Here is a 13,775-nt window from a genome sequence, read left to right on the forward strand (position 1 = left end):
TAATCTCTGCTTCTTCCAAAGAGAGACACCAGGAATGCAAATTACATATATAAAATAAATAGAAATAAACCCTTATATTTTTCAAACACACATTGTATCAATAAAAGATACAAATTAAAATGAACAAACTCAATTCACTTGACCTTTTTAACAGGTGCTTTGTTTGTTAAATATTTGGTTGCTTATACAGTACTTTGCAAAAGTATAAAATATTTTCAGCTCGTAGTTTAAAGACTGAAATGTGGCAATACGACAAAAAGATATTTTGGGGGGCAATACTTTCACTAGCCACACATCATCCAAGATAGTGACTTGAAAAAATGGAAACTCATAGCAAGCATAGCCTGGGGAAGTGTGATCATTCAGTGTACAAATCTATAAACAGTAATAATCATAACTTGTAATCAGCCGGGATTGTAACAGACTCAACTACTCAGCATCAAACTTTAAAGCTTGAAGTCAGCTAAATGTTTTGGCATCTGGTCTTCCAGGGTGCCAGTTTTCATCTGCTTTGCCTTTCCGCTGTTATAATTTTTTTATCGAAAAACTAGATGACAGGATGAAAAAAAAGGTTATGGTGGCTTAGCACTCGCACAATGTTTTTCAACTAGATTGACTATTTTGTTAAATGGACTTATGGATTTATATAGCGCTTTTCAAGTCACTAAAGACCTCCCTAAGCGCTTTTACACTGTATTTCACACTTATGGGGTCAGCCAGGACATTAACCTGCGACATTTAGGTCAAATGAAATGAAATGATCTGCATTTATATAGCGCTTTTCAAGTCAATGACTTCCCAAAGCGCTTTACATTGTGCTTCACATTTCCCAATAGCGGCCGTGATCTGTGCAGCCATGTAAGGCGCTAACCTGCTTATTGGGGGTAATTGGGGGTTCAATGTTTTACCCAAGGACACTTCGACATGGAACACGGACAAGCCGGGATTCGAACTGGGATCCCTTAATCCTAAAACGATCGCTCAACCTCCTGAGCTACTGCCGCCCCACACTTGTATGAGCACTCTTCCTCCTGAGCTTCTGCTTTTATTATATAGAAAATAATTTAATAATTTCAAGTATTGTTTAACTCATAGTTATTGATAAGTTTTTTCTTGTCACAATCACCCGGATCGGGAACACCTGTGCTCAGGATTTGGCGCCAACAGCCAGGACAGCTGATTGGCGCACCCTGTCCATTTAAATCCTCAGCTTCCGGAAACAAGTTGTCTGATTGTACCATGCGATCTGTTGCCATCTGCTCAGAAAGCCCCTACCTCCGACTCTTTGCCTGCCTCCTGTTTTTCTACCTGATCTCCGTTGCCGACCCGTTTCCAAATTTGCCTACGACCTGCCCTACCCGCCTGACTCCTGATCTCTCTTCCGAACACGACGACGCCCTTCCTCTCCAGCCCCGAGCAACAACACGACGATTACGCCTGTCCACGACCATTCCCGCCAAGCCTTCACTCGCCTGTCAAGCCTCGACAATCCCGTCAAACAACGGATCGAAGAATCACGCCTTGTCATTCCTTCCTTCCAATAAAAAACAAGAAACGAGTGCAAGTGATCTCAGTTTTTCTTCCGTCCCGCCTGACAATTCTGGTTTTTATATTGGACAGGTGCAAAGGAGATTGCATAGGATGCCAGTTTCTTATATTTTACTATTATTGCATGCTGCTGTTGTTTTGACTATTATGAATTGTTTACATCATCGTCACGACTAGCCAATCATGTTGCTTGTCTTTGATATCCACACCCTTTAGAGTGGATCTGCTTTGTAACCTAGGAGATATAGTAAAACAGAGGGCTTTGGGGAAGGCTTTTAGACCAGGTTGGAATTTTTAATGTGAGGGTTTGGTCCTCTCCTGTTCTCATTGGAAGTTAAAAATTCATTGATGTCATTTCTCCTTTTTTTGATTGTCTACTAAACTATAAATTCATTTACTGAGATTCGAACTGTTATCTTTCAAAATAACCTAAATACTTGAAAATATCACATTCCAAGCAGTGCAAGACAGTTTTAAGTGGAAATGTTATAAGTGTTCTACGTTTTTCTAACTCGAACTTTTGTTTGGAGTAGAAATGCTGGTGATAAATTAAAGCTTTATTTTTGGGACCAATATTTTTCACCCACCAGCAGATAACTGCAAGCTAACAGGAACTGTATCCCTAATCAATATTTTTTTACGATACATATCAAATCAACATGAAAACACATCAACTTACAACGCTTAAGAATCTAGCAAACAAAAGCACTGTTTATAAATACAGATGCATTACTGTAAAAACCAATAACCATGCGTGTTGAACTGCAGTAACAGACAAAAGCAAAGGCTAATGAATATCAAGCAGGCTTTGCACAGTCAACAACGAGATGGAAAGGCAAGGTGCCAAGAATATTGCTAGTAGGCCATTTGACAGGCACAAACGCCACACAAAAACCTGTGGCTTGTGTGGGTGTGATAACAATAGAGCATAAGAACGCTTTGCCAGGGGAGAAAAATGTCAAAAAGGCCAAATGTTATCGCAGAAAGTAAAGCCATGATGAAACTACAAAAGAGACTATGGAGAGTCCATGTTCATTTTGAAAGCTTTGAAGACTGAAATGGATGAAGAACGAGGTCAGACATCGAACTGGGAGAATGCGTCACAATTCTTGTCGTCGTATTTGCCTCAAACACGATCAAAACAGCATTAAAAGCTCCTGGCCGTAGGCCAAGACGCAATGTGGGACTTCCATATCCAGTGCTCCAACTTAAACAGGAGGCTCAATATAGGCTAGCCAACAGAAGAAAATTGTCAGGCTAACCTATCGTAGGCTTTCAAACATGTAGAAGAGAAACAGAGGTAAGATCTTAAGTTGAAGCCTGACCCCGACCCGACCTAAATTTCGGTACAAAAGTCCAAGATGGCAATCATTACGTTCGAGTCGGGCCATGATTCTGGGCTCTCTGCCTTTTTTTTTCTTTTTTCTTTTTTTAAGTATCCACTTTTCATTGATCTCCTCTGTTTATCTCTTTGTCTCTTTAGCTCTAAACTGCCACCCAAGATTCTCACAACTTAAATATCTTACTGTTCCTGAACAAAACCTGAAACATTGTTGTCATAACTGGGATATGATGGACACTTTATTTGCATTGCTGACTTTGTACTTTAACACTTTGTGCAGTGGAATGTATTTTAGTTCTCTAGATGACATTGATATTGCTGGCTTTTTAGTTTGAGTCTCTTTGCCTTTGTTCTAAAACAGTTCAAATTGCAATACCTCTATCTAATTTGTCAAAGATTGCGATGTAGCTATTTAATAAAATATGAAAGTTTTTTTGTGGCTAAAATCTTTGAGCTCTTTATTCATGTAAATGACAATTCAAAGCAAAAAGTATCGGTATGGGATCAACATTGATCAATATAACCATATATTTGACTTGGATCTGATCAATACCAAAACTCACAATATTGCCTACTCATAGTTAATAAGTCTGTGGGAAAAAAATACTGATCTAGAAAGTAATTTAAGTATTGAAGCACGACTGGGTGAGTGTGGAAACGAGCTCAGGCGCTAACCGTAGCCTCTGCTTGTCGTCGAGTACAGAAAATATGACTCCCAAGGCATTAAAATTGCTTTTATTTGGAGTTGAACAGCATATAGGAAGAGCCAAGGACAGGGTGTGTAATAGGTGGCCGAGTTATTAGCAATAAATGCATGAAACCATCCCATTGGAAATGACATATTGTGCGGCAGAACACAAATTCAACTTTTAGTCCAACGGTGCAGCCGTAGGCAACCCCCAGGAAACATCTCGTGGTTGGAATTCTACAACATTTAATTGCAAGGTCAATATTCAAAAGGTGCCCGTAACATTTTTATCATATTTTCATGCGCAGTGCATATTAAAGTAAGCCTCAGTTCAGTAAACCTTTATTAATATCAATTTATGTTGATAATATCAAATGCAGGGTGCAATGGATTTTATAGAATTTGAATAAGCAGTTTTTTGAATTAGCAACATTTTATGTTACACATTGTTAATTTAAATGCAGTACTAATGTTCAAACATTGTGTTTGTGTACACTCAGTACAGTAGAGGTACCACTCATGCTTTTGATACATTAAATATCTTAAGCAAACAACTACAAATCAATGTGGCCACCAGAACAAACTAAAGTAAAGCAAAAACTAGCTTTTAGTGGCCCTTTTTCGACTATTCATCCGATAGTCTTTTATAGTTTTTCTTTTCAAAGTCTTTGTATGAAGAGGTTTAACCCTGGAGTGCCAAGTCTAATCCCGTTGAATACAATGTTTCAATATCAATGACAATAAAAACAATTCTTATACTACTTAAAAAAGAAATCCGTCAATCAAATCTGAAGAAAGTCGGAAAGAAATGTTGATTGCGATTGGGTAGTCCTTGGATTATCGGGTCCATGAAAACCCTTTCGAGGCAGCCAAGCCAAGCCTGTATCCCACCACATCCATTACCCATGAAACGAATGACATGGAGATACAATTTACGGAGTTCTGGCTCAACTTGAAGATACCTGATGCTAGTGTGGAGCTAGTCAACCACTCTTTAAATCCCTTTAATTACACTGAAAGGAGAAGTCCTCTGAATTCAGTGTACTTTTTATTATGAATATTCCACTGTAATTATGTATTCTTTATTTTTACTTGTAGGTTTATAATTATTTTATCGTATTGTCTCCGTCGCTAAGGACATGAACTTGAGGTAAGTCTGACCCTCGGAGGCTTTTATGAAGGGACTTCCCTATTTCGAGGAGTTTCACTTTTTACGAGGGGTTTAACTGCGAAAAACGAGGGATTACTGCTCTGAAAAACAAAGCTTAATATTTGGGGTCGACATTTTTTACTGATACGGCCTACCCGAGAACATAAATCCGGTCCCAAATCCAAACTGAGTTTGACATGCCTGTTTTCATGTAACTTTGTGTTTGGTAATAGAAGCTTTATACACATGAACTACTTCCTTGTGTCACCGACCAACAAAAGAAAGGAAGCAACAGCGCACACAGACTTCAGGTTAACAACCGCACGCTAGTGTCTTACCCAAAATAATTAATTACGTCATTTAACGAGGTCCACACCATAAGTGCAAATAACTGCAGCACACTTTTCTGCCATCCAAAAACACAATTCGCTAATAGGCCTGTGACAGGAGCAAGACCAAAAAAAACGAATCGCTTATTAAATGAAGTTATTAATTCATGTCTCGCGACCAGTGAGACGAGAAATTAAGAAACAGAGGGGAGCTACATAATTGATGGTCCAGCAGCACCGCCCCACCAAGTTAAAAACGCCCAACACGGAATGCTTTAAAAATTCACAGCTGACTTTTCTGTAGACTCCAGAAGCAGGTACACGACGATGCAACGATACATCTTTTTAAACAAGCAGAAACCGTCAAAGGTTTTATCATAGCAGAAATATGTTTTTAGAACCAGAAATCGGTGGAATATTTACATCTTCAATATAAATGTAAATCCCATTTTATCATAGCAAATTTGTGTCACCTTGTGCCAGTACCAATCTCCAAGAATAGAGGGCGCCAGTTTATTGTAATATTCCCTTGTCACTTTAACTCCCCTGAGGTAGAATTGACTTGCTTATCTCTATGAAGGACCGATTCTGACATACAGTATGAAGAAAAAAATGTATAAATGAATAAATGAACGAATAAATACCCACAAATCTATGTATAAAAAATAAATGAACACACAAATCAAGTAGTATGTAACTATTTGACATCATTTTCTATTTAATTAATTCATGTGTTTTGTTATTTATTTGTCATTTATTTTTTTCAGTATTTATTTTGTTATCTATTGTATTTTGTCGTGTGTTTTGCTGTGTTGTAATTCATTTTGTCATAAATTTTGTCGTGTATTTTATTGTGCATTTTGTCTTCTTCTCATTTCTTTTGTCATGTATTTTGTAGTGTATTTCATGAATCTCAAGTTGTTTTTGCAATGTAACCCCCATGAAAAATGAGTGATTACTGTACCAGAAGATTACCAGAAATTACTTAATCATAGTTACTTACGCACAAACCTTTAAAAGTAAATTTTTATTTCATAATACTGTGTTGCTATGTTAAATGGGGCCGTCTGTAATATTAGGGCACAAGAGATCGCTGCTTAAAGGCACAAAGAGGAATCCAATGTACGGAGACCGTAGTAAATTATTTTTCTTTTTTTGTTCTCTCTTATTCCTAATTAGAAATTTCCTGACCCAAAATGCACACACTCACACGTATATATATATATATATATATATATATATATATATATATATATATATATATATATATATATATATATATATATATATATATATATATATATATCCATTGTCTGCACCGATTATCCTCAGTAGGGTCACGGGGGTGCTGGAGCCCGTTTCAGCTAATTTTGGGCAGTGGGCAGGGGAGACCTTGAACTGGTTGCTGTCCAGTCGCAGGACACACAGAGACAACTCACTCGCTCATTCACAACTAAGGACGATTTAAACTGGCCAATTAACCTGACATGCATATTTTTGGAATGTGGGAGGAAACCGGAGCAAGCACGGGGAGAACATGCAAACTCTGCACAGGAAGGTTGGTAGCTGGATTTGAACCCATGACCTCAGAACTGTGCCGGGCACGCGCTAACCACTGCGCCGCACAGTTCTGAGGTCATGGGTGATGGGAAGATGGCTGGTATGGGCTCCAGCACCCCCGCTACCCGACTGGAGGATAAGCAGTGCAGATAATGGATGGATGGATGGATGGATATATATATATGTATATATATATATATATATATATATATATATATATATATATATATATATATATATATATATATATATATATATATATATATATATATATGTGTACATCCAAAAAAACAATGCTCTAGAGCACTTTATTCCAAAGTCAAGGCCTGCCGACTAGATGTGGTCCACAAGAAGGTTTTCTACGGCGCCTGAGATGATTTTGATACAGTATGGTATCGCACAGCATGTATCATTATGTATTTGTTTTCAATGGATACTTCTCGTTTTTGGGTAAGTAACAATCCAATTGTATTGAAGAAATATTTTAGTTGAGGTAATGATACAAATTGGCATTATTGTCTTTATTGGAAGTCAACTTAGCCTACGTTTGCTAAAATAGAGACTATATAGATTATAGTTTTTATTCTGGCTTTTTGCTGTTGTCAGTTTACACTGAGCACATGTTTAGCTTTAGCATTTCACTTTAATATTGTGTAGCAATACTTTAGGGGTTGCTGGCTGCGACAAGCACAACAGTAGCAACTAACATTGCCAGCTTCTTTCATATTCAACAATTGATCAGTGAGGCTCTTTCAATCTTTTGATTCGGCTCTCCGTCCTTTTGTCTCTGATATTCCTGCTGCAGAGCCATATTGGTGTTTTCCGTTGTTAACAGCTTGCTAACTAGATGTAGCTGTGTCAGATGAGGGAAACTAGCAAACGTGTTAAGGCTCTTGAGTACCAGAGTTTCCAAATATTCAAGTGTATCTCCCGCTTTACTGAATTGCACACTGAATAAAAACTCCACATTATCCATAAGTATTGTGCCATGGCCCAGAGTCAGATTTGTCCGACCTTTCTGAACTGGAAGCCTCTTTTGTGAAGGGGTGAACATGCCGTTGACGACAGGTACGACAAATCATCGGGCAGGTCTTGAGGGCATGCAAGGACCCCTTTCTGTTGCTGCGAGTGGACCTCACAGCTCACGATTGATGACACAACATAAAAGCGGGGACAGCAGCTGTCTCCAGGGAGCGTGTCAAAAGGTGATAGTCACTATATGCTAATTTCATTTTAAGCCTTCTCCTACTGCTACAGTTACTGTCCCATCATCACGTAAAAGCGTTGGCGGAAATATATTGTTGACTATTATCGGAATCTCTGCGTGCACGTGACTGTATTGTCATGCAATTACTCTTGTAATAGAAGTTATAACAGCATATGAGTTGTCAATTTTTTAAATTCTTTTTCCACTGCTCTTCATATACAAAATTATAATACGTTTAAAATCAACAGTTTTGATTAAAAGAATTACAAAACAGAAGGAAAAAAAGGGCTCTCAGGAAAAAGCCGGAGCTTATTGTGGTCCTGTCCGCTTGACAATCAAAACAATTTTCACATTAATCATGTCATGTTAGGAGATTTTTATAACAAGGCATTTTATGTAACAAATCCCATCTCATCATCACTCAATAGAAATAATTATAATCTGTGCTTTTATTTGTAGAACAAATGCTTGAGCCGGTAAACAGGGTTTGTGTTTTTCTTTCAATGGGTAATAGAGTATTTGATTGGAAAAATAAATGTTTCTACATCACGGGTTTTTACTATTGGGGTTCAATTTGGAATGCGAAAAATGAGGCATTACTGTATTTAAAGACACTAATCATGTCAATGATTTCTCATGCCAGGAAGAAATCAAATTTCTTAGAAAATAACTACGACCCAACACTGGTGAGCTATTTTCAGAACCAGTCAGTAGGCAATTCAGATGCCTTTAGGGCAGGGGTTGGGAACCTATAGGCTCACCATCCAGAAGTGGCTCTTTTAATGGGTACCTATGGCTCGGAGATAAAATGCTACTGTTTACAAATTTACTGTAAAGTGTTCCAAGTCTGATAAACTTATTGTTGAGATTGGTGTGTTCATAGCCGAATCAACACTGATAATGCAAGCTGTCTGGTCCAGTATATTAAGGGCACAGTCTTAACTACACTTTACACTGAGGGTATCACACCAACACCGTTTTGGTATGTTCACTGTTGAGACACTTCATGATAAAAACCCACAGAACAATTACCCAAAACGCTAGCCAAGCACCCAGAGCAGTTTGATTGGGTAAGCGTTAGGGGTGCGCTAAGCTATCCACACACAGACAACTCTCCCCTCTCTCACACTGCGCTTTTCGTTTGCAGTTTTTGTGACATTTTTACAAAAGATCTGCTTGCACCTTGTCTTAAAAAACTATTGTTTACAAAAAAATGAAGGTTGAAATGGGCCTCATTGGCCATGAGCCTGATCTTAGGTAACTGAGGGAGGGAGAAAATTGTAAACGTTTATATTTGTTGATATGGGACACGGGCTTCGGCATTATTATTCTTTCAGAAATTTTACCGAATCATCTAGCGTCACACAGAGAAATAAAATGTGCTGACAATTAGTCTTTGCCGGGAGCGCGGGTTCGGCGATTTTGCTTGATTTTATCCTAAATTATATGGTATGGCTTTTTTCTAAAATAGGAAATAAAACACAATAAAAATATTTTGCTATTACGGCTCTTTGGGTCATAAAGGTGCCTGACCCCTGTCTAGGGGGTTACTTGGTGCTTGCTGGCCTCACAATGTAGACTCTTGTTTTAGACGGATGACACCAGTTGAGATTATTCTCCACGCAAATCAACACGACCTTAACCAACCTTTGCAATTTAACTTTACCAAAGGCGCATTACTGTTTGCGTTGACTTGGTGAGACACTTCTGTATTTGTTCATAAGATGTAAAACTTTAAAAGAGCCTAATGAAGCCCTCGGGTCATGACTTATGCATAGTAGTAATAAAGCGAGATGAATCATTGATCTCTCGGCGATCCCTTTTCAAAAGTCTAATCTCAGCCTTTAGTCACAAAGCCTGGTGAAAAGAAGCCCATTTTCCTTGCTCGAGCTCCCGTATGGCTGTGGAAAATGTCACGGTGTAGCATTACTGGTGGACTCCCAGGAGCTCCATGTCCTACATAACACAAGAAAGGACTTTCATTTCATTTCATTTTAAAATGGCCTTAGAAGAAGAAAAATGGCAAATAAATATTTAAAAACTAAAGTTGGAGTTAAATACTAACCTGTGTAGAACTCGTGGTACGTTTAGTTCAGGGGTCTCTCATACCTGTCAACACAGGGCATTGCTCCCATTTTTAATGATTGCAACGCCCCTCAATAAGCGATAAATAACATTACAAACACCAGGGTTCGTACGCCGTTTTCATAGCCAAATTTAATCGTGTTTTAGGGACTTTAGAACCCAATTTTTTCAATTTCTCCAGTACCATTTAAAGAAGAAATCCGTTTTGCAGACCAATAAATATATCTGCGATTCACATATGCGATTTTTAATCTTGTGTGTGCATTAATTCAGACATGATTTTTAGATCTTGAGTAAATTGCAAAAATATTTGTGGTTCTGAAAGACACATGTATAAATATTTTTTAGAGAAATCTCTCCGCATATAGGTGTTGGGTAAAATGACATTAATACGTAGCTTACATTTTCAGTTACAGTAAGGTCTTCCCATTACAATTTACCACTGGGAAATGATGCCTTAAATTTTTGCATGGCTCATAAAAAGTTTCCATAAGTCATACTGTGGGCTAATACACATTTGAAAATTCCCTGTTTAGGTGTATCATGCACCTGTCCTCTCGGATGCGACCTGAAGGGTGTGATGACACTTTATAAGAAAAGGTAATGCAAACTAATGGCAGCTGCCTTTAATCACGAGGGAAGAAGAAATGCAATGGCAAGGCAAAGGGATTAGAGAGCAGCGTCGGCAACTTGCTGTGAAACATGGCAACAAACAAAGAATTTACATGCATTACACCTACAAATCAAGCGTTTTTCAATCCTTAAAAATACAACAATATAATTCAAGCATTTTCAAGGCCTTCAAGCACCTGTACAAAACCTGAAACACAATGCAGCACCTATTTACTCACAGCAAGACAGACTATGTATAATAATAAAGACAATTTTTGTTAACAAGTTTATTTTATTTACCAAATAAATGCATGATCGAGGATAACATTAATTAGTTTGCCGGGACAATTTTAGAAATGTACCTGGATGTTTTCCCTACCAGTGACCAATACGATCAAGATTAAAGCCGAAAGGGGCAAGACAAGATCGATTTAACAAAAATAAACACGTTTTTAAAATTTGGTGCTTTTTGGTTACTTTGATTTCATTCTTACTTGTGATTATTCACACTTGTTTACAGTTGTATGACAGAATACTACAACATCTATTGGGGCACCTAATGGTGTGAAAATATCTTCAGGCTAATAATTTGAACTCTAAAGAAAATAAACATTAAAAGTAGACTGGGAAGAAAGAAATCGTCACTATTGTTATTGCTCACTAGAGGGCACTGACTAGTAGCGTAAAAGAAAATGAAACGTTATTGTGCAACAGGCACTAGGATCAACAAGCATACCCCATGAACAAGCACGCACAAAGAATGCTCAATTGTCTTATCTTGGGTTTTCTATTTGCACGTCACGCCTGTTAGTTCCTTTTGTTTTTGCAGTCATCTGTTGTTTTATCACAATTTTGGGCTTAAGCGTGAAAAGCTGCCTCTGCTTCATGAGCTCACTTTGCATGGAACAAGAAGAGACAAATATGCTTTTATGTTTACTGGCTCACATGGTGCACCTATTTGGCTCCAAAATATCATTTGGAGCAGAGATACATGATGATACTTTGGGTGAATGGTGCATTGATATTTTACCAGTTAGTTTCACTCTGAAAAGGCTGCTTTGAGTCACAGTCCGAACACGGTAAAATTAACGTTTTCGGACACACAATGATCAGCAAATACAGTGGTGTACAAAATAATGGCAATATGACTGACCAGAATATCCCCTGTTATATTGTCACATGATTGTCAAGTTTCCAGTTGGTGCAGTAGATGTTCATAAAACAAACAAGACCCAGCATTCACAATTGGAATGCCCCGAGGGCTGTGCAATTGGGCAAATAGTTCACTGCTATTATTTTGACCAGAACTGTACTTATTCACCTTCAATCCAAAGAACTGTTTGAATAAAGACAAAAAAAGTTAAATTGGGGTTCTGCTGTTTATTGAAATGAGGAACAGTGTTGTGTCTAAAATACCTAAAATCTGAAAAATAATACCTAAAAATAGCAAAAGGATCAACTATATTTTGACATGTTTTTTTCTAGTTCAAAGAGAACTAAATTAAATGAGAAAAATTGCATGTACTATTTATTTTTGAATCGTACAGATCAAATTATTGTTACCATTACAGGTCTTTGGGTTTATTGAACATGAGTGTATGTCCACTTCCATACTACAAAATACTTAAGGTGTGGTATCTAGTTTGAGTTATAGCAAGGTGATTTTAAAAGGTACGTAACCCTTTTAGTTATAAATGGGTCAACAGGTTTTGTTTTAAATGGTAAGATAAAACGTCTATTGTATTGCATTTTAAAGGCTTGCTAAACCTGCACTCAGAGGTTGACTATAAACCTCATAAATGCCTAAGACCAGACAGAGGCAGAATAGTTTAGTTTTATAGGCAAGTAGTTATCCATCCTCCTCCAATGGGTGATTCTAGAAGTGTCGGTTAGCTGTGGTTCAAGATTCTAGATATGTCGGCATGTGTCGGTCAGGCCAGGTCCTTGATAACCTGACCAAATTGCAGCAATGCTGTAGGCGAACCTACAACGATTTGATTTTTGCAATCGGGAGATGGAATAAGAGCTTGCTCTGTCCACTCCACGCATTGGCTCGGTATTGCAGTACCTCCGGGAACGATGCATTCGCACTGATCGCTGCTTGGCTCTGTGGCTAGGACCTTGACTCAGCCTCTTGGCTGAGAGCAAGTGTCTCGGCCCCTTGGCTTTGTAGCGTATTATGATTTGACCGATAACGGATAATGGATAATCGATAAAGAATATAGAACAATAAACCTTACAACACCCCCCCCCCCCCCCCTCCAATGGGTGAACAGATAGATACTTTTTGTCTACGATTGCTTATATCAGATGCCATCGGAAGGGTTGGGGAGGTGGTACCAGGCACAAGATTGGAGTTACACATATGGTTAGACATGAAAGTGATGGGTGAAAAAATAAAATAGTCTGCAATGCAACAGCACAGTACAGTCTGAACCCTTGAGTAAAGTTTATGTAACCCTAACCATAACACAGCACCTTACCCTAACCTAAATGTCACAACTGATTGCCTTACTGTTAACTAACTAATAAAAATCAAATTAAAAAACAAATCTCAAATCCAAGATAACTACTAGTAGGGTACCACTGAAACTTGTCAGGATCACTGATGCGAGGCACCTGAGTCTGCTCCTTTGGCGCCAACTGTCTCGGACGCTGATTGGCTGCTTGTCTCTTATAAAACCCCCGTCTTCCTGTCACCCGTTGTCAGTCCGTCTGCGAACCTTAGCTCAAGCTAGGCAAGCCTTTCGACCCTGATTCTCTCCTGTCGTGATTCCTTTTTGATTCCTGGCTCCAACTCCTTTTCTGAACTTGACTACATTTTTGCTCCCCCCCGTCCCGGTCGATCTGTTTTTCCTTGCTCTCGACACTGCCTTCGGTTCGCCACGGAAATACCACTTCCGCTTCCGAGTAACCTGCTCCCCATGATCAATGATCTACGGATCGTGTATACTACCCTTTCCCTTCTTCCTAATAAAACTAAGAGAAACGCACGCAAGTGGGTCCTATCTTTGTTCTGGTCCTGACAAAACGGATCCGAAACCCCTCCAAAAATATATGTGGTCTCCACCAGGACAATAAAAGATCTAAAAGCACCCAAGGCTGCACAGTGAAAAAAATATTCTTCAAACGTCCACACCACATGTTATTTGATTGGGATGGTCCTCAACAAACCCCCATGAACTAGCCTTTCATGACTTCTGGAGGGCATACAAAACATGAGAAAAAAAGGACAAAACTGAGCCTGCATCATA

At 38.5% G+C, this 13,775-nt stretch overlaps 1 pseudogene; it reads left to right on the forward strand.

Moving 5' to 3' along the window:
• The first annotated feature begins 12,489 nt into the window (after window positions 1-12,489).
• Window positions 12,490-12,611, forward strand: LOC148351370 (U2 spliceosomal RNA; annotated as a pseudogene).
• The last annotated feature ends 1,164 nt before the right edge of the window (window positions 12,612-13,775 follow it).

Source organism: Urocampus carinirostris, chromosome 15 (assembly GCF_059441175.1).
Source record: "Urocampus carinirostris isolate Australia breed hairy pipefish chromosome 15, RoL_Ucar_1.0, whole genome shotgun sequence".
Classification (NCBI taxonomy): domain Eukaryota; kingdom Metazoa; phylum Chordata; class Actinopteri; order Syngnathiformes; family Syngnathidae; genus Urocampus; species Urocampus carinirostris.